General features: G+C 35.5%; 1 long non-coding RNA gene across 6 annotated transcripts in view; it reads right to left on the bottom strand.

The window, feature by feature from the left end:
• LOC144301758 (uncharacterized) overlaps positions 1-20,134 on the bottom strand; it is a 580,647-nt gene extending 560,513 nt beyond the window's left edge. For all 6 annotated transcript variants that reach the window (XR_013368542.1, XR_013368543.1, XR_013368545.1 and 3 more), the window contains exon 1: positions 19,687-20,134. This is a non-coding gene — a long non-coding RNA (uncharacterized LOC144301758). The remainder of the gene's footprint in view (positions 1-19,686) is intronic.
• Positions 20,135-22,362: the final 2,228 nt, after the last annotated feature.

Below are 22,362 nucleotides of genomic sequence, written 5' to 3'. Positions count from 1 at the left end.
AGTTTAGTGTTGGGAGCCTGGGTAGCTCAGTTGGTTGGGTGACTGCCTTCAGCTCAAGTCATGGTCTTGGTGTCCTGGGATCAAGCCCCACCTCAGGCTCCCTGCTCAGTGGGGAATCTGCTTCTCTCTCTGCATCTCCACCACCCTCCCTCTCTGCTCATGTGTGCTCGCTTGCTCTCTCTCTCAGATAAATAAATAAAATATTTTAAAAAGAGTAAGATAGTCTCAAGGAGAGTCACAAAAGTACTGAGAGGGAAGTCTGATGAAGTAAATGACCTGGATGAAGGAAAAGTGGAAGACTGTGGGAAGATCCCTGGGGAAGAGCAAGAACACTGAGTACTTCCTATAAGACAGGAGGGTATTTCTAAAGGTCAGATTCCTAAAAGTGGGAATGCTGGATCTAAATGGATTCTTAATTATTATCTCTATAGCCCTAGTGATACCCCTAATGTAGTTGATCTTCCTCACTTCCCAAATAGACTCATCTTCCTAAATAATGTCTATTCATATAACTCACTAGCTTATATTTGATAGTCTTATCTCCAGAGTATAAATCCAAATGGGTCATGTGGGCTTTGTAAGAATTGGTAAGAGAGGCTTCATGAATATTTCTTATATCTTCTATATTCTCAACTTCTCATTCTATCAAATCTTTTTGCACAAATCATTAATAACATTCATGTGTCTCTTACCTTGACAGTTAATATATCACTCTGTCCTATGAACCCCACTAGTTAATGCCCTCCCCTGCTTTTCATAGCTAAGCTCATCATAAAAAGAACATAAACATATTCATTTGAACTTTTCCTTTTATTTTTAATTTTACTATGCTACTGAGAGGGTGCCCCCACTTCCACGGTATGACTGAAAGGATCCCCAGTATAGCCCTAATAGTGACACCTCAGGAAGTATTCTGAAAAGCTCTCTCACTGTCCTCCTCCTCCTCTTCAAAGTTATTTTTTTGCACATTGCTGATCCTAATTTTATTCTTTCTCCTCTCAACATTTAGCCTTGAGTAATACTAACACTCTATTTGTTAACTGCTGGTGACCGACAAATCTGTCTCTAATCCACTCCTATATTCTGACCTGTAGGTCCACATATTCAACTAGGTACTTGGCATCTTCACCTGGCAGCCCCATATACACTTCCAACAAAGCATGGCTAAACACCGAGTTCCTTACCTGCACTTCCAAATCTTTCTTCCTATTCCTATTGGTGGACAGCATCACCATCCACTTTTCCCTTCAAAACAGATGCCTGGGAATCCACCCTTTCTACTCTGTTTTTACATCCTGACCCAGTCTTGTCAATACTACTTCCTTAACATAACCTGCATCAACTCCTCCCCAGCTCCACCACTCTCTCCATATCCCATACCTCAGTAATACCTGAACAAATTATTTTAATTCTTTTTACTGTGCTTCCTCCATTCGTCCTCTGAATTGCTGCAAAATGTTTCTTTCTAAAATATCCTTTTTATCTTTTATTTTTGAGTTTTTATGTAAATTCCAGTTCACTGACATACAGTGAAATATTAGTTTCAGGTGTATGATTTAGTGATTCAACACTTCAATACTCAGGGCTCATCAGTACAAGTGCACTCCTTAATCCCCATCAACTATGTACTGCTTGGTTGCTTTCCTGATGAAAACCCTTTAAATTATCTTCACTGCCTAAAAGATAATGGCCATGGACTGTTGTGTATGGTTCCAAGAACTGATCCCTTCTTTTTCTCACCTTCATTCTTCTCTCACCAAGTTCTATCTATATGCTCACCCCTGTACAAGGCATGTTGTTTCATGTTTTTCCCCTCTAACTGCTTCATATCAGAAATCTGTCTCTATATCTGCCTGTGAGTAATCCTGTGTGTCTCCATCCAGGTTCTGGGGGAACTTCTCCACTTCAATAAATCCTTCTTGATGGTCTTTGTAGGAGAGTTCTTCTTGGTTATTTTACTTCTCTTTGTACAAAGTTCTCAAATAGCAACTCCAATATTTTATAGAACTCACTGATATCAAACTTCTAACCTCACTAAACTGGTTTTATCTTAATAGCTATACTGACATGATTTCTGTTCAATAAGTGATTGATGCTATTCAAGAATGAAGAAAGAAGAAGAATGAATTAACTACTGAACAAATGATTTGTCCCAAAACCCTACTTTAAAAAATCATAACATCTCTAAATCATTGTCAAAACTCTCCATGATTTTCTAATCTCCTTTAAAATAGAGCCCACTGGGATGCCTGGGTGGGTCAGTGGTTGAGCATCTGCCTGTGGCTCAGGTTGTGATCCTGGAGTCCTGGGATCAAGTTCTGCATCAGGCTCCCTGGTGGGAGCCTGCTTCTCCCTCTGCCTATGTCTCTGCCTCTCTCTATGTCTCTCATGAATAAATAAATAAAATCTTAAAAAAAAATAGAGCCCATTTAAAATAATATACCTATAAATAGCCTGGCATGGAAAGAACAAAGTGTCAACACAGGACAAATCTATTAGGTCAACTATTGACAGACATAAGCCATTTCATGGACTTTGGCTACAGTTAAACTTGAGAAAACAATTCCAAGTTAAACTTTGAACTTCAAAATTTAGGGAAGAGGAAATACACCGAAATAAACAGCATACTCAGCTTAAATTCAATCATCACTATTTCTAGATACAGCTTAAGGTTTGGTTGGCTGTCTTGTTTCTTATTGCCAAAACTAACTGTAAGCAAAGCATGTAAACTACTTAAGGTCTTCAGCATATAAGGATTTTTGAAAACATATGTAATGTTATTCATGTGGCTGCATCAGAGTTACACTTATCCAGGGATAAGGATGGAAGTGATTTGTTCTGGAAGCTGAGATTATTTTATTTTTTACTATTTTTACCCTACCAAAATAAGTTCACATGCTAGTGCATATGAAGAGTCTCCAAACCGTATGATATACTCAGACAATTTGGACCAGAACGCCATCACATTACAGCTTTCATGCTGTTTACTTTGTACCTCTATATTGATAACATATCTTATGTATTCTATGCATGGATTGTACCAGATAAATGTAATGACGGAAAACAAACATTGCTGTTACGTCTACATTACTGTAACTTCTGATGGGACATAAAATGGTAAAGATGACTATAGTTAAGGAAGTTTCAATGTCCAAATTTATGCTACCATTTGGTTCTCTTTACAGCTGAGTCACAAAGAGATATTTTCTATGGGGGTGCCAGCATGGTGAGATACTGAGTGAGGGTCCTGATTGCTAATAGGCAGGCTCAAATTTTACCTTATATGAAATAATACACAGGAAAAGAAAGACCTAGTAACAAATATCTGGCCCCTCTTAATCACCTACATAGTAAGCCAGACTTTATTAACAGAAAATAGGGGAAAGGAACTGGAAACACATAGCACCAGGGATGTAAAGATCATATACACATATATCAGCAACACAGGTCCATGTGCCAGGTTATTTAAATGGAATTAATGAAGCAAAGGCAAAAATACTAGGTTTCTGAATATTACAAAGGGGGCTTAAGAAAAGAAAGTAACTGCGAAATGCTTTTAGGTGTGTGATACAAATATTAAAAAATATTCACCTCCGTACAGAGAATTACAGAAGAGATGGTTAAATAATTTACTTAGAGATTAAGAAAAGAAATTATTATTCTGTAATTAAAAATAAATTCACAATCTTTATTAAAGAAGAGAGGTTCAAATGTGGTACTTCCTCAAAAATACCGTTTAATCTATTTTACGTTGACTCCTATGAGACGAAAGAAAGAAAAGCTTGTCTTTCCATTTCTTGTGAATTATTTTTCAAAATCAGATTCAATTAACACATCCTTAACAAATGACAGCTCCCATAAATTATCTCATTTAATTGTCTCAACAGCCCACCAGGGTAGAAATTGTTAGCCTCCATTTTACTGATGATAAACCGAGGCTCAGATGTGTTAGGAAACTTGCCTAGACATAGGCTGCCACAACACTTCAGAGCAGGAATCTAATTGCTTTTTGTTCACTCCATATTCGACACTTTTTTCAGGCATATCATAGTTGCTTTAAAATCCTCATATCAAAATGCCATGAAAAAGGACACAAAAACTTTGCAGTCATAATTTTTGTTAGCTTTTACTAACTAAACACATTCTGATAGATACATTCTCATAGATCAACAGACACATTCTCATAGATATTTTAAAGTTGTATTTATATATATAATGACTACCATTCGATAAACCTAGTTATATAAGGTTATCAGATACATCACATTCTTCCCGTGTGATAGGAAGGATATGGAGGCTCTGAAATGAGTTCCTTATTATTTTGTTATTCTTGTTGTTGGGTTTCTCTGTTTTAAGAGAAATTCTCTGTAATTAAATAGCAATCAGGCACTTAAAAGGCAAGCTGATCTCAATACTGTATTTACATAAAGCAGACAAAGATCACATTTTCCATTTTGTGGTCTGGACACCTGGTGTACAAGCTCCAGCAAGAAGGTCAGCGTAATTGAAACCATTCTTCATGTGCCTGTCTTGTTTAAACTGTAAGTTTTGAAAATTCTGTGTAACAAAAAGAGGGAAATAATTTTTTTTCATATTACCATTATGAGTACCAATGCTTCTGTCCTTAGGTGAATTGTTCTTGTGGGCATTTCCACAACTTTTTAGACATCATTTTTCACTTAATAAAAGTACTTTGCTTTAGCAAGACCTAATTATGTTATGCAAAAGCCACAGGGATAATTATAGTTCATCCAGACATTCTTAATCTGTATTAGTGGAAACATGTTACAGGCCTGATGAGAAGCTCACATATCATTATCCAATCTCAACAGCTGCTTAGCTCAATCTTGCTATAATCAAATCTAAGTTATCATCCCATCATTTCTAACCTGCCATGTTCTTCTGCATTTCTACTGATTTAAAGATATGTTTTAAGTCACCAGATCTATTTAAAGCTTTGCAATACGACTAAATGTGCTCTACTAAGCCAAACATGTCCTTTTCTTAACATAATTTGAGATTGCCCAATATACATATTTACAATTTGATTTAACTAATGTATTTGCTGAACATCCACTGCATCATCAGGGTTAATAGAAGTAGGAAGCATCTGGGTATTATAGAACCTGCTCTATGGTCAAAGCAACCAAATCCCTTCAGCTAGAAAATAATTAATTTACTGTATATGTCTGATTCTTATACCTCTTGATTTGCCAAACTTACTTAAAAGTGGCAATAAAATGTTAAAGTTTCAGCGCATTAAGTAATTATAAGCAATATGGGAAGCATTCCATTTTACAGCAATATTAAATCCTTACTGAATGTAATGTAGCACTTAGTCCAGCTGGAATTCACTTTCCAAAGTGCCTGTATTTCCACCATTTCCGTTGGAACTTTCCTTCATAACTGAACAAATTTCGCTGCTAGATTGTATTTCCTGCCATTCAGTTCATCTTTTTCCTGGTGCTTATTATGCTGGAGACAGTTACCTTAGATATGTAGGACCAAAAATTAATTTTGCTTTGTTTTAACTCTCCGGGAGTGTCAATAGTCATTTGTAAATTTCCCGTGAATAATAAGCTGCTCTTATCTGTGAAGTGTCAACATTATTGTAACTATTTTGGAATAATGGCAATATTATTGCTTTTGTCAAGTGAGAGAAAATTATAAAAGAATAGCTAAAAGGTTTAATCTTTTTTATATGCTTCAGGAAACTTTGGGTTTGCCTCTTTGAGAGAAAAAGAAATTGCATGTGAATGAAAATCCTACTCTTGTTAAAGAAGAAGATACATTCTACCACTTAAAGGAATTGTAACAGATAGGAAAACAAATCAAACACAAATTCACACACATACTCATTTGTCCTAATTAATATTTCGCCTGATGACCCACCAACACCTTCAGGCTTTTCAAGACATCTAACAAATGTTTATTATTCTTGCTTTAATGTATGCCTACAATTCTTAACTGGAAAATGTTATATCAGTCATGAATATTTTAGTTGATTCAAATCATGCCTATATGAAGTTCACTCTATTTACATATAAAATTCCTATACCACTCAATATATTTCACCAAAATATTTTCCCAGTTATTTTATATTTATGAACTTAGCTTCAAAAGTTATTTTTATTCCTCCTTTTTCATTTTTAAAAAATTTTTCTTCTTTATTTAAATAAATTATGTGTTCTAGATGCTTAGTCCTTCTGTTGTATGATCTTATGGAGCAGGGAGGAAGCAAAAAAAGAAGAAAACCAACATACAAAACAATTTTCCCTCCAATGCATACTACTTTAAAGTCAGTGGGAGTTAATCTTTATCTTTAAAAAAAGATCAAAAGTATTCCTAGTTGTCATTTTTTTTCTTGAATTCAGCAGATAAACTTCGGGAACACCTGATTATTGTGCATTTTCAGCATAATCCACAAATCACAGATTCTGGTACATGAGATAAATTTGAAAAAATACCAAAATCAAGACCCAAGAAATTTGAAAAATAGTAATGAATAATTTTATACAGTGATGTCATATAATAAGAATTGCAATGTGGGGAAAAAATCCTGTGGTAGCAATAAATTATAGCATAAAATCTCTTTCTTTATCTCTTTATTGTTATCACTGACCCAGTATTTTACTTTTACTGCAATGGAGAGTGTGGCACCGAGACTCCTCTACAGAGCTATGAATGATCAGAAAGGCATACATAGGTAATGGGGATGAAGTCAGAAAAGCTAGGCCATTGTGGTATGAAAATACTAGAGAGACCCCAGGAGTATTTATACTTCTGCCTCTGGAGGCTGAACCATGTAATGTTCAGTCCTCAGAATAACTGCTTGGTGGATAGAGTGGTTATCATGGATGAAACCTGACAACTTGGAGTTTTGTGGTCAATAAGAGAACACCCTAAGTCAAACCCATATCTTCTGATAACTAATCAGTTCTTTTCCCACTTACTTTAATCAGAATTGTCCTCACTCTACAAACACCATTAAGGAACAGGAACAGATGGAATCCCAGATACTTTTAGGATGTCCTGCCCTCTTTTTTGAATATTTGGAAATTTATCCATTTTTAAAAAGAAAGCTACACCTTACATCAAAGCATTTCAAGAGGACATAAATACTACCCATTATAACTGAAATCCATATTATTAGATGGAATTTTTATTATTATTAATGCATTCATTTCAATTATGCTCCTATACTATATTTCTAACCGGCAGTTTTGACTTAATTAAACATATCATCACGATGCTAAATGGAAGTAAGATGATTTCTCCAAATGTTGAAATAATTTTAAGTTATCAATTCAAAAGTTCCGTAATTATAATGCCATAGTTGTCATTTAAACTTTGTCACCTCTTATCTGCAGGAATTGATGAGGATCTTTTGTTTTGACCTTGACAAGGGTTCCTCTTGGCAGAGTAACATTTTCAGTAGTTAATGGAAAAAATATTCTTAGGGCAGAACACCTGGAAACCAGCCTTCAAATATTCCGACATCAACACTATTGATATTTTACATCTAGTAAATTGTTGCTAGCAGGTCTACTGGGAGTTCAAGAGGCTATTTTACTCCTTAAACATTTAAATACTTCCTCTGCACCATAAAAAAATGGGGAAAAGTGGCCCTCAATACGCTCATTCCCAGAGAATATTTTAAGTAATGAATATTCTTGAAATACAGAGGAGACTTGCATGTGCCACTTGAGAAACACTCCACTATCACCCTTTCCCTCACTCAAGTTTCACAGTATCAAAAGGACTCCTGGAGCCTTAAACTCTGTAAAATTTATTTACCTTCCTGCATAATTTCAAAAATAACCTATATCCTGACAGTAATTCTAAAACAAAATGTCAAGTAAGGATTTTGGTCAAGGAAAGGCACTTAAAGATAAGAGAAATGTATTTCCCTAGTTAGAGCTTCAGGGGCTCAGGGAATGATGCTGATCTATCTTTTGCTGTTTCATATTCAGAATTGGTTTTCAAAATATGGTAATTTGTGGCTACAACAGAAAATATCTCTACTTCTCTCAAGTTCAAGTCTTTCAGAGACGTCATGGCTCAAACCCTGACAAAGTTCTTGCCTTGTCAGATTTTAAGTCCCTTAGCTAAGGAGATCAACTCTAAGTGCTCTTTGGAGCTCATCAAATGATTCCCAAGGATTAATAATCGATAACACTCAGTAAGCAAAATACAATATCTCTTGAATTACTCACTAACATAAAGTATCTCAGTCTTTTCAAATCTACTTTATAAAATGTTTTGCCTGCTTTTTCATTTCTATTCTCACTGCCTTAGTTCAAGTAGCTCCCTGCTACTCTCATCCTTAATTTCTACTGTATTCTGAATGCTGCCTTCTTTCTCAAGCACATGCTGCAAATTTTAAAATGGATCCTCAACTACAAACAAGATATTTAAGACTTGTCTTGTGGTCCCAAAATACCTCTCAGACATATTTATTTCTATACCTATTGCAGACTCTCATATCCTGCCATTGAAAACTACTTGTTGACATGTCACTTTTCATATAATGCCTACCATCTCTGTCCAGTGATGAGTCCCTATCTACGTACCAAGCTTTGCTCAAATATTGCCTTTTCCAGGAAGCACTTCCTTTGCAAGAGATTCTTTATCCCATTATTATTGAAGTAAATACATCTAGTCTTGCATTAATACAGTTATGTATAGTTTTATCTAAGAATTTTGAGGGCAGATACTGTGTCTTGGTTATAGTTATAACCTCCACAACAAATGATTCCAAGCTTTGACATACAACAGAAATGTGTTAACTAAGTAAGCAGTTAGTATGCTTCTTGGGGACACACAGAGATGTCATTTCCCAGATTCACTAGAACAAGGTATGATAATGAGCAGAATGTGGGTGGAATTGATGTATGCAATTCCAGGTCACGACCATAATGTCCTTCCATATGTGAGTTTATAATGTGAATCTGTGAAACTTGATGTTGGTAGAGTTGCAAGATGGAAAGAACCTGAGTCCTTGAATCAATGAGCAGAAGGCTACCCAAGGCACACTGCACTGGACTGTGCTCTGAGTGAGTTCTAAACTTCTAAGATTCTGGGGTTTTATCTATTACATCAGCAAATGTAGCCTTTCTAGCATAGGTCTGCTGACTGGTTAGCCAACTCTTACAATGGAGAATAGTAAATAATGTGACCGTGTCCTTATTTTCGGATGGATTTGCCTAAATGGCCCTACCTGGACTAGAGTGGCCTTCTCCTCTTTTTTCCAGTGCTTAACTCATCCCCATGCTCCTATTTGGATCTAACGAACAATTTCTCTATTTGGATACTATTACTCTCCAAGTATTTGCTACATCTGTATGAAATTGGTCTCTCGACCTTCTGGCCAGCATTGGAAAATCTGTTTGGCTAGACTTCTAAGTCTTTAACCATATGCCCCAATCCTTCCCATCACTCAAGGCCAAGCAGATGTCTTGGTCTTACACAAAGTTTATTATCAATCCTTTCAGAATGTTTTCATCTGGCTTTGTATTGCACTTGGTAACACTTTATACCCTGGATGAGTCTTCATATTATGCCATTTCCTAAAAAGAGTTATAGGTACTCTGTTAATCCCAATGCCACTCAGATACTGGTGAGCAGGAATTATGACAAATATTCTCTGTAGATCGCAAAGCACCTGCCAGAGTAGCTGGAAAGAGATTAAGGATGTAATGACTCTGTTCCTGGGTTGCTGATAGACATGTCGCATTCTTCTCCTAAAACAAGTTAAAACATTTTGGCTAATCCCAAAGAAATTAATCTGGATTGTAGTTATTATTTGAGAAAAAAATTAAAAAGAAATGAGATATAGTGTGATTATAAGCAACAGTCATACTTTCTGCAAAATGAACTGAAATGATCAAAGAGCTTGAGAGAGGCAACCGTGTCTTAGTTACCTTTGCAATCCTGTGTCTAGCAAGTGAGGAAAAGATTAGATATTCCAAATTCATGATGAATGCAAAATTTTCCCTATTTTAAAAAACTGAATCCCTTGGCTTTCAAAGCATTAAGGAAAGTCAATCCCCAAATTTTCCTAAAGGATTAATATTAGTTTGAGATTACATGATTCGTTAATATATTTAAAATAAAAATTTCAAGGAAGACACATGCTGGTTTTCCTTTTTAATGCCACGTTGTGGGATTTTCAAACACATAATTCATTTTGTCTTGATTTAATTCAAAGAATTTCAAAAACTGATAGAGATAAAATGTGAAATATAACATTTCACAGTATCGGTATGTATTTATATCCTTTATATCTATCAATCTGTGTGTATATGTATGTATGTATCAGTATCAATGTTGCCTTTCTAAACCTCTGTTTTATAATTAGCCATTTTTAATCACCCAACAAATAATTAAATTGATCTGCTAATGCATAACAGTGATGAAAGGGTTAATAACTAAGTATTAATAATTTTTTACCGATAAAAAAAAAAATTTTTTACCCACAGGGGAAAAGAATTCTAAATGTTGATTAAAGTGTCCTAAACCTAAATGGCTTGGGCCCTATTCTTGTGATATTTTTCCCTACATAGTTTCTAGCGCATAAATAGTACAAATGCATATTAATTGTAAAAATCTTGCTACAGTGTGTTGTGATATCCTGCCATCAGGAACATATGAAATCTAATCTTACTAATTTACATCTAACTGACAGGAAAATATTGATTGAGATGATGACAGCAATAAGAAAGCTAATTGTAGATGGATATAAGATATCAAAATTTAGCATAGAAGAAAGATACCGGTGTCAAAGAATGCCATATTTAGTTTCAAAATTTAAATGTTTACCACTTTTTTCTTGAGAGAGACATTTTACAGAAACAAAGGTAAAATTTCAGCTGAGCAGAGGACTATGCCAGCAATTGAGTGTAGTTTGGGAGAAAACAGCAACAAGAAATGGCAATACAAGTAGAGTGACAATGGCAAGATAGTAGAGACCTGATGGAAAATGGGAATTTTACTCCAGTGAAGTGTGAATGTATAATTTGGCTATATCTTGATCAGAGAAGGCAGACAAAAGAAGTTAATGCAACCCAAAGGCCAAAAAGAAATCAGCCATTTTAGTCTCTTTAGAGGAAAGATAAACTAATAAATAAAAATATTCCATAGAAAAATAAATACAAGAAAGAATGGACTTGCTTACAAACAAGTAAACAACAGCAAGAAAACCTCAAAAGGTCGAAATTGGATATATCTTGGAGTAATCTGAGAACCAGAAAATTAGCAGAACCGATGCATAGTTTCACCAAGAGATAAAAACTAAAAGTTTCAACAATATCAAGATGGTACTTTCAAAAGGCAAAAAAAATCTCAATAGTTCTGGCAATGGTTTCTCTATATCTGATGACATTCCCGATAAAAGGTGGGGATAAAGATGGGAATATGCAAAAATCCAGATATAAAGGATAAAAAAGGGGGGGCAAAACTCAGAATCCACTTATCAAGATATATATGCTATGCCAAGAAAGGCTGACTGCTCTATGAGGTAGCATGTATGGAAGAATGAAATATAAAAGATGATGTACGTGATGCTAAGCATTTAGTAAATCAGTTTATAAACCATATGTTCCCCCCGCACCCCCCCAGAGATTTCCATTTCCCTAGTTATTACATGAAGTTAAACAGTAATTCCACCAGGGACTGGCAGATGTTAAAGAAAAGTCAAATAACAATGCAACAGGGATTCACTTAGGATTTTAATTTCTTAGTGCTTTTATAATTTGTCTCATAACTGTGACAGTGTACATTCCTGTACATTCCTACTGTACAACTGTGTACATTCTGACACAACAACCTTCACAACAAAAATAAGAAAGCCAACTAATTAGGAATTTGGAATTTTTTACTATTAAATTTTAAAAGAAAAAACTTATTTTGAAAACTATAATACGAAACACTTTCTCACTTTTCAAACTCAGGCATAATCTAGAACTGGGCATGTGGTTCTCTAGTCAGTTCTCTTCTGAAGGGCTATTTCTTTTGCTTTGTGTAATAAACATTGTGTTTCTTTACCTAAACTACTCTCATTACCATCTTCTCTTACCTAGCACAGGAGGACTATTCCACTAAACTTTGTGTCTTACACAGTTTATTATCAATCCTTTCAGAATGTTTTCATCTTGGGAAAACCCCAGCAAAGATAAATTCCATGACACACTTCTCTCCTAAACTTGGGCTTCTCATATTTGCTGGAAATTTTCATAACAACTTCATACCTTCATAATTCTCATCAAGAACCGGCTGTAAAAAACAAAAACAAAAACAAAAAAACCCTGATGTAGCCCACACAGCCTGCACTTTCAGTACTTTTCCTGATGTCTTACTTAGGGAAAAATGAGGTCATCACATATGAACTATCTACACCTTTCTTTCTAGTGCTAGGACCTGCAAACACCTCATTTCTGTAAGCATCTTCTCTTCAGGATACAATCAAGGTCAATTTTCTCCCCAAACTCATTAAGAGGATAACCCTACCTTAGTACTGAAATATCTCTCCAATTGCAGTTCTCCTTATCCTATTCAACTAATTTTCTAGGCTTGCAACTCAAATGCAAATTCTCCTCCAAAGAGGGAGATCCCAGTATTTTGTCTTTGAAAGGATCCCTTTCAGTTTTTTAACATAATAGATCTCTCTTAACTATTACATCTAAAAATAGCACCTCTATTCTTTTACTTCATTCTCTTCTTCAGTATTTATTACTTCCTAATATTATATCATATATTTGTTAATTTTTTAGCATCTATCTCTCCTTTCGACATTATAAACTACTTAGGAGCATTTTTTTTTAACCTCTCTATCCTTATTACACAGAATAATGACCAAATATAGCAATCCCTCATTAAATGTTAAGTGACTGTCTAAACCTATATAACCGCCATGTTTTTTTGGTTTTTTTTTTGATTTAGAAAGTTGGTGTGGCAACTGCTAGACACTCTCCCAAAATTCATTCTCCCCTTTTCTGAATCACATGGCCTCCTACGAAGAAATTACATTTTCTAGCTTCTCTCATATCCCATTATAGCTGTATGTCTAAATTTAGATGAGTAGAATAGAGCGGAAATACCCTATATAATTTCTAGGCTGTCTTCAACTTAAAGACAGACTGTTATCCCTGAAATGTGCTCTTTTCCTCTTCCTGTTGTGAGCTCAGCTGTCCCTGCAAACCAATCAAAGCAACAAGGCAGAAGAAACCTGTGTTCTTGAATGATCTTGAAGAGCATAATGACTCTACCAGCATACGCTGGCTTCTAATATGAAAGAGATAAATTTCTGTTTTATTCAAGGGACTTTATTTTGAAATTAGTTTTTGTATAGCTACTAAGCCTTTAACACTCTCAGCACCTATCATTGTTTCTGCTATTTCTCTGGGCATTCTTTCTGTATCTTCTTTTGAACTCCTCTCTTTCTCCATCCACTGCTTAAATATTGATTTTATTAAGTATTCTTTTCTAGCCAACTACTGTTCTTTTCTCTGAGTTTTATTGACATATAGCATTGTATAAGTTTAAGGTGGATAACATAATAATATGATACATGTATATGTTGTGAAATGATTACCACAATAAGCTTAGTTAACATCCCTCACCTCACATACTATTTTTTTCTTATGATGAAAACTTTGAAGATTTACTCTCTTAGCAACTTGCAAATACAAAATACAGCATTGTTAATTATAGTCAACATCCCCAGTACTTATTTATCTTACAGCTGGAAGTTTATACCTTTTGACCACCTTCATCCATTTCCTCTCTCCATTCCACAGCTCTGGCGACCACCAATCTGTTCTTTATTTCTACAAGTTCAATTGTTTTAAATTCCATACATAAGTGAAGTGAATACACCATACATGTAGTATTTGTCTTTCTTTGTCTTACTTAGCATAATGTAAAGGTTCATCCATTGTTGCAAATGTCAAGCTTCCTTTCTTTTTTTATGACTGAATAATCAACTATTGTTCTTAATTTAATCTACTGATTCTTGAATTTTTTCATCAATGACAAGTTGGGAAATACACATACACACACCCATACACACAGATCGGATATAAACATTGGCAATTTATAGACAACCTGAAACTTATTTTTGGTGGTAAAATAAATATCTTGGGCTACCATACGTATCTCATAATACAGCAATTCCACTTTTGGATATATACCCTATGAGAAATTCAGCATATATTCACACACACACACAGCATATATCACAGTGTTCTTTGCAATGTTATTTGAAACAGCAAACACTTGGGAAGAACTTAAAGGCCTCTTAAATATACAGTGTAGATGATCTTGACATTCTATTCATACATCTTGCCACTCACACTGTCCTTATACACTGAGGGTGTTTTACATAAGCACTTGCCACTCTGTGCCTGAGGATGCTCTTGGGACAAGAATATGCTTGGGTTGCCATGTGGTAAGCTGGAATTCTAGAGCTAATGGCTATAGGATTAAACTTCAACCAGTGCCAGGCAAGAGTTTTGTATACATACATACCTCAACTTCCTTGTCCTTGATGGATAAACTCCAAAGTGGCCTACCAGTGTCAATCATATGGTAAGAAATGTGTAGATGAAACTGGAGAAAGAATTAAGAATAGAAATACCTAGAAATAAAATCAGCATTTCATAAAGCTTAAATGTGTGGAGAGAGAGAAGTATACAAAAGGCAAGCTTTCATGTCCTAATTCCATTTTGGGCAACCAGGTAGATGGCAGATTGAGACCAGAAAGGTTTCTGGCAGAGAGATAATGGTTCAGATTTGGATATGTTGCATGTGAAATGCCTGTGGCTAATTGGATCTACTGATTTAAGGTTTGGGAGACAGAAATAGGATAGAGGTTGGTTAGTAATGGTATGTGAAGTCATGGTGATGAATGAGATGAACAAAGGAGAAAGGATAGTGAGAGAAGAAAAGGCAGCCAAGGAAGGAGCACGGAAGCTCATGAATATTTAAGGAATGCACAGAAGAGGTTCCTACAAATAGAAATGAAAGAGAAATTAACATGGTGGAGGGGAGCCAGTGGTAAGAGAGGAAAATAAAATGCTGATTTCATAAGCATTCTACTCATGGACATATTGGCAATAGTTTTTTCGAAACGTGTCTTTCTTTGTTTTCAAACTCGAAGACTAATTCCAAGCTGCCTCTGCTTCATCTCCAGTCTCATCTTTCTTCAAGCTTTTGGTTTTCAGAAACTCATTTTCTACACAGCCAAATGTATGCTCTGCTGATACTATAGATTCGAATCCTGGTCTGTCAAAACCTTGGTCCGTCAAAGTCTATTTTACACTTCTATTACCGTTTATTCACTACGTAATTAGTAGCATCTGGTTTTGTTTGAGTTTTGGTTACTTTTCTCCCCCGCTACAATTTGCACATTTGGTATAGTTAAGCACAGAACTAACTGCTGTCCATACATTATCCCATTCAATGCTTAGGACAGCCCTATGGGATAAGCATTGCTATTAATATTTTTGATAAAGAATATGAAATTTTTTGAAAACATGGGGACTTTTGAAGGAATTAAAGCTTTGCCTAAGGTAATGTAGTTCATGAGTGAGTTAGAATTTGAACTCACATTGTCTGATTTCAAAGCCCCTGGTTTGGGATGCCTGTTAAGGCGGCATTGCAAGAATATGGTTTGAGTTCTCTGTTTTTGGTTCCAACATATAACAAGAGTAGACAAAATATTGACTGGGATCATGCAAAAATTATATCAGAAACAAAGTAATATCAGAGATAGAATGGAAACAGAAAACTGTGGTGTACCAGCTGGCTTGGCAAACATTGCCTTATATCTCTGAGGTAACTGAGGTGCCACATTTGCCCCACAGGGAGTGCAAATTAGTGCCAAGTTTAGTGATTAAAACCTGAGTGTGAGTTTAACAGGGAGCTGAATAACAGGTTACACCCCTGGAGCCATGGTTGACACAGAGCTGCTTACTTACATAAGGAGGCCAGAGGTGACAACCATATTCTGACAATCAGCACCTGGGACAAATTGCTATTCGACTTCGTGACTTAGATCTATAATATTCCTATTACCAAAGATTCTGAGTTGGGGGTGGGGAGGGTGTAGGATCCAACTCTATGATCATAGGACTGGGAGAGAGAGAGAGAGAGAGAGTGACAATTATTAAAAATCCTCTCACTCAAGTTGAGCCTGAAAACCAAAATTCCAAGACAAGTGAAATCACACACACACACACACACACACACACACACACTGGGGAAGAAAAGCAGGCAATAATCTCAGATGATATGAAAATAAAAGATCAATTTCAGAATTTCAAAATAAGCATGTTAGTATCCTTGAAGAGACAAAGTGAGATATAACGTTCAATAGAATTTACGTATTAGAAAATAAGTACAGATAGAATGGTAAAAGTGCCTATGTGGAAAGAACCAAACAAAATTTCCAGGAAAAAACTATATAGTCAAAAACTTCTAATGGACGTAGTCAAAATAAAAATTAGTAAATTGGAAGATATCTCTGAGTAGTTTCCGAAAATGCAACAGAGAAAGAGATATAGAAAAAGGTGAAAGAGAATTTAAGAATATGTATGACACATTACAAAACTTCTACATGTATCTACCAGGATGTTCCAGAAAAAGAGATTAGAACTAATGGCACAATAAGTAACACTTGAAAAGAAAATTCCAGAGATTCTACAATTAAGAAAGATGTGAGTTCTAAGATCAAAGTATCTAGAAAGACCAAACAACCACTATGCTCTCTTCCTTCTAAGAAGAGTAATAAAAACTATACTGCCATTCTCTAGGAAAGCCTTTGGAAGATTCATCCTTTGTTACAGATGTTAGAATCCAATCCTAGAGATTCTGCTCTATATTTTGATAGAGTAAATCATCTTTAAAAACCAGTTGATGAATATAATTGAAGTGAGAATAGAGCAAGATTATATTCATCCACACTGAAACAGATGTCTCCTGCTATAAGGGTGCAGAAAACCCCTGAAATTTAGTGACCATGAGAATTAAGGAACTAAGTAAAAAAGTGTCCAGGCCACTCAACCCCTCTCTGTGAACTCATAAGTGCAAACACACACACACACACACACACACACACACACACACACACTCCAATCTGGTTGTAATATAGTAGTATAAGGGGAAGTACAATGAATCGCCAATATGTTTTATATATAAATAAGGGAGAGAATCATATACTAATTTGTGAATGTATGTCCATTATTTTCTATTAATCTAATAAATAATTCAAACTTCTGTGGAAAGTTAGCCTTATATAAGACTACACGTACCTTCTTAAAATCATGGTTTTAAAATAACGCTAAGGTTGACTCCAGTTTTTAAAAGACTCCTTTGCTTCAGTAACCAAGTAAGTAAATATGAACAGGAAAGATGGGAGATAGTAGTTTAAGATTAAATTTAGGAAAACTACCCAGTAGATCTTTCTAACTTGTTTTTATCACAATTGTATACTTCCATTAGAAGGAACCCCATTCTTCTGCAGACCTTCCTTACAGCAGAGTAACTTCCTGAGTTGTGGTTAAACTTTATAACTGAGGAAAATAATGAAGTTCCCTTTAATTTTTGGTCTCTGGATTGGTTTGGAGGAAATAGGTAAGGAGCCAAATGTTTTTTGTGTTTTGTTTTTGTTTTACAAAAAAAAAAAAAAAAAAAAAATGATACCAGAAGGAGAAATTCTCAAAAGGCTAATCTCTTCACAAAGCCTCCATAAACACTCAGCCACACTTTACAAACTGAGACATATTAAAGGAAAAACCCAAACAATTTACATCTCCTTTCTTGACTATTCATATTAAGATCATAACAAAAGACCTTATTAAAAACACCTTGTGTGATTTTAACGAGAACATAATTTTTAAAACCTCAAAACGTTCATGCCAACAAAAACTTCACCATTTCCTCTCAAAAAAGGCCTTTACTTTCATGCAGCACTAATGAACAGCTAAGAATGGTGTATATGAGCAAAAGAAAGAATAGATGTAACAGGTGACAAACATAATGAACTTGTTCTCTTAGGACAGGATTTGTCAGTCACATTTTGCAATTGTTGAAAGAAGCTTATATCAAATCATAGAAGTAGCTAAAAAACAATTATCCTTTTGTACATAAACTATGTATTCTTTATACATGGTTTCTCTATTAAAGTCAAGACTATGACTTGGTTCTGCAAAAGTTGGTAGTTTTCCATAAATCTTCGGAAAAGAAAGGCTAAGTAATGCTTCAAAAATGCCCTGTAAGCAAAAACACATTCATTCTTCCTTAAAAGCTTTCCTTCCTTTATTGTAAAGTTTACAGCTTCACAATCACTCTAATATATTTTTTCCATTTATTAATTTAACTTTAGCGGATAGAAGCCATAAATTTCAAAATATAAAGAGCTTACTTTTGTTTTTAAAATGATTATTCAAAATTTCTGTTACAGAGCCGTTCTTTAAAAAGTTTAAATGAATGTGAAACATGGTAACAACACAGAACTCTGTATTTTATCAAATCAGCAGTGTGGAAGACACATTTTTCATTTCATTCATTTGGTAACATCTACTGCAGGCACCTTGTTAATAAAGTTGCTTTTTAAACAAAGTCAACAACAAAGATGAGGTTGTGGCACTTATTAAAGTTGTAGTACTGAATTTGCAGTTTTTGCAGAAGAACCTCTTCCATAATATTTCTAGGAATACTCCCTAAAGGCTCTGATTTAAAAAAAAGGAAGAAAAGGAGAAGAAGAAGAAGAAGAAGAAGCAGCAGCGTATTTAAAATAGGACTGTAACTATGGCTAAACAAGGAATTAAGCACCAGTTACTCTCTGAAGTATTTTTTTCCAGGAAAAGCAAGCCAACTCACTTCCAACACATTTGCACTGAAGTAAAAGCTATTCAATATTGTTTCAAGATACTTAAAATTCAAACAAACAAACAAACAAACAAACAAAACTGGGTGCAAAGTTTCTACAGTGAAATGTGAGCAAACAAGACAAAAAAGAAACAAAAGAAGTTTGCATGCTGCTTCTCAAAAGAGGTTTCAACAGTCCTTGGCCAGGAATAACACACATAAACCATAAGTAGGCAACTGCTGGAATCAAGACACTTACTTTTTAATATGTAAGGACGCACTGTTTTTTTTTTTCCTATTTTAGGTTAAAAATAAGAGGACACCCCAGTGAGTCCCGCTGGCAGTCAGATAAGGCACAGGCCCTGACCCCTTCCCTGGCAGGAATTCTCACACAAAGCTCTTTTCATCCAGTCTGTGCTACATATTCCTGAGATAAGGCAGCAGAACACGAAGCCGAGGAGAGGAGCCCCAAAGTTGGACTAAATGAACTGTTTACATATACTCTGTCCCACCGTCGCTCCTTCATTATCTATTCCACAGATGATTTGCCTAAAACAATATTTATCCAGGTTGAAGAGAAGCACGACTGAAACAAAAGGACAGTCTTAAGAGAAAGGACACGCGAGACAATACAAATATTGTATTTCTCCGTTAGCATTGCCAAGTTTAATGTGAAATCAAGCAGAAGCAAAACCAAATCACCTAAGAACTTAAAAGAAAGGCTCTCGCTCTCGTTTCCCTCGCAGCACCATCGATTCCTTTACGTGCCTCCCAACACAGACAAGTATATTTTAAATAATAGCTTAAATCTGCACTCACCATGCGAAAGCCACAGTTGCGTAGCGTAAAAGTGTGCTATTTTCTGCCCCTGTTCCATTTCTGTTTTGCCTACAGTTGTCCAACACCCAATAGCCCAGAGCTGCCACCCAGAGGCCCCTTCCACGAGCTGGCTTATTTGCCTGTCAATCTGAGTCCCGGCTTCTGTATTATGCAGCTGTGCACTTTGCTGAAGTTCTAATATCATTTCCATACGCTGCCCACCGCCTCAATAGGTAATTTGTTCTCTCCATTCAATAAATTACTCAAATCACCTTTCGGGCAACTCTCTGGGATCAGGCTTTAAGTTGTTCACCTTCAAATTAAGGAGTTCTTGGTAAGAAGTGGGTGGAGAGAAGTAAGCTCACTACAAGGGAATTCAGAGAGGAATCAGAAGGCAGAGAAACTTCCTCTCTTTTTTCCTTCCTTGCTCGCTGAGCCGCCAGTGCCTCTCTCACAGAACTAAGGAATGTGAAGGGAGGACGCAGAGAGGCCCCGCCAGACAAGCCTTTCTCAATCAATTAGCTTGCAGCCATTACTTGTGACCTTAGGTCACACAGCATAAGTGTGTGGGGTGTGCCTTCGGGGGTCCCAAGGCTACTTATTACAGCCTAGATAACCAAAACTAAGCAGAGGCTAAAATCTAGAAATCTTTTTAATAGAAAATATGCCAAAGATATGATGTGGACCAAAGGTGAATTCCAAGTTTCTTTTTTGCAGACACAACTACTTCATTGGGTTCAAGATATTTTTTTTTTCTATTAAGAAACCCCAAATAATATACTTGTTCCCTGTTGGATCAGACAGGATTTAGAACAAAGTAGTGAAGTATTTCTTTTACATTTATATTTTATATCCTCCAAGCTGAGAATATAGAAATGACAAAACAGCTAGTCTATCTATCCTACGGTTACAGGCACCAGTTCATCATGGTTCCAAGGTTCTGTTTTGGCTTTTTAAAGACACTGACTTTTACCAAACTGCAAAGTTAAATTACTACAAACTAAGTTCTCTATGCTAAAGGAAATCAAAATCATACCACTTTGGGCAACAGGTATAGCTATTTTAAACCCTTCCAAGATTACATATTATCTTAATGTCATGATTTTTCTTTTCTTATAACTACTTTAATTAGGATCTCATTTGTTCTCCAGCTAAGACAAATGCGTCCTCTCTTTAATAAATATCAACAAATGAGAGTTCAAAATAACACAAAACAAGCAAACACTAAAGAGAAAAGCAATCATTTATAACTATTATTCTTCTTGCAGAAGACTCTCTTCCATTCCAATAGAAATTAAGGGTTTCTATTTTCTCCAGGTTTGTTTAAATATCATACATTAAGTTTGGATATTTCTCAAAAACCCTTCAAAGATAATAGCCACCATCATCAAAAAGTTAATGACACAGAAATATCAGGGAATTTTATCTCAAATCAAATTCATGCTACTGAATACTATAATTCAATTAAGGAACACATGTTTTATAGTGATTATATTAGACAACCGCCCTCCCCCCACACACAAAATAGCCATCATGCAAAGATGGATTTGGCACACTCACATTTTCTTACCCTAGTTCCTTGGTGATGCCACAAAACCTCATCTGGTGCTGCACTACATAGGAATGACAAAATTCCATATGGATGGCAAACTTAATATCTCTCTCTCATTAACCTTTACTTGGTCAACTGAATTGTCTTCAAATTGGACATTGTTTGGCTTTAATAAAACAAGCCAAAAAATCCAAGAATGAATAAGATATGTGAGGGAAACAGGATCAGAGAATACTATATAAAGGATAGTATCATTTTATAAAACTGTAGTTTTGGGGATCCCTGGGTGGCGCAGCAGTTTGGCGCCTGCCTTTGGCCCAGGGCGCGATCCTGGAGACCCGGGATCGAATCCCATGTTGGCTCCCGGTGCATGGAGCCTGCTTCTCCCTCTGCCTGTGTGTCTCTGCCTCTCTCTCTCTCTGTGTGACTATCATAAATAAATAAAAAAATTAAAAAAAAAAACTGTAGTTTTGTAGTAACAGAGAAGGCAGTAATTAGGGTAATAAAATCAGTTATGGGGGGCACTTAGTGAAGAAATTAAGGGTTTCTATTTTCTCCAATATACAATAGGAGTCACTAACAGGTTTGGAAAAGGAGGTTGACATTCCCTCTACCTATGTATAAAAAATAAAATAAGTTAATGCAATGATTGAATCAATATGTTACACAGCAGAAACTAATACGTTATGTGACAATTGTACCTCTAAAAAGAAAGTTGAATCTCCCTCACAAATTCTTCCCATGTAGTAACAATTTTTTAAAAGTTTAATAATAATTATAATAATGGCTTAACATCATTTGGTGGTTCAATGGTGGCTGTTTTGAGAACAAGCATTATTCAAAGGCATTTGGGGCTCAATAGCCAACAGATATCTAGAATATGAAGAATTCTAATTACTGCTTGAAAGATACCTAGTCTTTAGAAATTTCTTTGACTCAATGCCATTCTGTAATTCTATGTTCTATTTTCATCTCTTATAAAGAACAAGCTTTGTTTGTTTGTTTGTTTGTTTTTTGTTTTTGTTTGTTTCCTTGATTTAAGACCAACAACTAACTCCTCAGAATCAGTCAACAAAAACACTGTACTTATGCATGGACATCTACAATCATTCAACTCAAGGATC

The sequence above is a fragment of the Canis aureus genome, chromosome 30 (genome assembly GCF_053574225.1).
Source record: "Canis aureus isolate CA01 chromosome 30, VMU_Caureus_v.1.0, whole genome shotgun sequence".
Lineage (NCBI taxonomy): Eukaryota > Metazoa > Chordata > Mammalia > Carnivora > Canidae > Canis > Canis aureus.
Note: the sequence above shows the minus strand (reverse complement) of the source record. Positions and strands in the feature narration are given on the sequence as shown.